The 1557-nt window shown below is 63.9% G+C and overlaps 1 protein-coding gene across 1 annotated transcript in view; it reads left to right on the top strand.

Moving 5' to 3' along the window:
* The first annotated feature begins 1411 nt into the window (after positions 1-1411).
* Positions 1412-1557, top strand: part of NTF4 (neurotrophin 4) — a 1251-nt gene continuing 1105 nt past the window's right edge. Inside the window, exon 1 of the mRNA XM_026662009.2 lies at positions 1412-1505. The gene's annotated coding sequence lies outside the window, so the exon portion shown is untranslated. The remainder of the gene's footprint in view (positions 1506-1557) is intronic.

The following is a 1557-nucleotide window of genomic DNA, read 5'->3' as shown; positions in this document are numbered from 1 at the left end:
AGTGAGGGGCACCGCTGCGCTGGCTGTTCCCGGCACTGGCAGGTTGGCGCACGTCTGGCTCAGCTGCACATACCTGCTTAGCAGCAGTGGCTGGTTCCTGCACAGGAGGTCACGGCGCCGGGGATTGTGGGTAACACTTTATGCAAATAGCCTCGGGGTCAGAATCTAATCTCTCTAAAAACTGGTTATATTCTGTTAGCCCCACCCCCCTCCCAGAGCCGGGGAGAGAACCCAGGAGTCCTGGCTCCCAGCCCCCCCACCCCCGCTCTGACCACTCAATCCCAGCCCGCCGCCCCCCAGGTTGATGAGAACGGGCAGCTCAGTGCCGGGATGCGGGAGGCTCTCTGTGGGGAAGGGGCGGGGGGGGAAGGGCAGGTGGGTTTCAGGTTTCGGTTTCAAAGGCGAGCGCATTAGCCGCCCCCCTCCCCCTCCCAGATGTTCCTGCATCTGGATCCCATCCCCGCCCCCCTCCCCAGCCGCCAGTCTGGAATCTGCAGCTAGAACCCAGGGGCACCGCGCTCGAGAGCCGGGAGGTGTCAATAGCCGGTGCTCGGCTGTAGAGGGTCACGTTGCGGGGGGTTGGGGGGTTGGCCACGTTCTAGATCCCAGTTCCAGATCCTGGCATCAGCTTTTTAAATACCGAGGGTCTAGATCCCGTGGGTTCTAGAACCTGTGGCCAGCATCATGTTCTAGATCACACTGTCCTTTCGCTGGCTGCTCTAGACCCTGGTGCAATGCGGCACCGGAGGAATTCGGCGCCATGATGCGGGTTCTTTCATTGCTGGGCACGATCTAGATCCCAGTGTGTGCCATGGGGCACGTTCTAGAGCCAATCAATGTGTCTGGGGCGAGTTCTAGGCCCGCCCGCGTGTTGGCACCTTTTCTAGAGCACGTTGGCCCGACAGCTCGGGAGAGCGGTTCTAGGCTCCCCATGTTCTAGAACTCAGAACCTCCCTAAAACCTGCATGCCTGGGGGGAGTGGGGTGTAGTGGTTTGAGCAGTGGGGGCTGGGGGCCAGGACGCCTGGGTTCTCTCCCAGCTCTGGAGGGGAGTGGGGTCTAGTGGTTGGAGCAGGGGAGGGGGCTGGGAGCCAGGACTCCTGGGTTCTCTTCCCAGTTAACATTAATCGATGTATTTCTCTTTCCCCTCAGGTCTCTTGAGCGACTCCCCCCTCCCCAGCTGCTGTGACCCAAACCTCCCACCCTTGTCCCAACCGGACGCCTGCAGCATGAGCGTCGTGCCCCCCAGGGAGGGGGCGCCAGCCCTGCGCTTCCCCTGAGCCTCCCCACTGCAGAGCCATGGAGCAGCGGGGCCGGGAGCCCCCCAGGGGTGCGGGGCTCTGGGCTGGGATCACGCCGAAGAAACCCTGCTCCTGGTAGGAGTCGCCCAGCGCCCGGGGGCGGGGCAGGACGGGGCCTCAGCTGCAGGAGGGTCATGAATCGAGCCCAGGGCTGGCTCTGCGGGGAACTGGCCCCCCCACGCTGCAGGACACGCTGACACTGCAGGTAACACCCAGGGTGCCCCTCACTCCCGACCCGCAGCCCCTGCCCCCCCCCC

This window comes from Terrapene carolina, unplaced genomic scaffold, assembly GCF_002925995.2.
Source record: "Terrapene carolina triunguis isolate 2854851 unplaced genomic scaffold, T_m_triunguis-2.0 Scaffold21207, whole genome shotgun sequence".
Lineage (NCBI taxonomy): Eukaryota > Metazoa > Chordata > Testudines > Emydidae > Terrapene > Terrapene triunguis.
The sequence above is the reverse complement of the archived record's forward strand: the minus strand, read 5'-3'. Positions and strand labels throughout refer to the sequence as shown.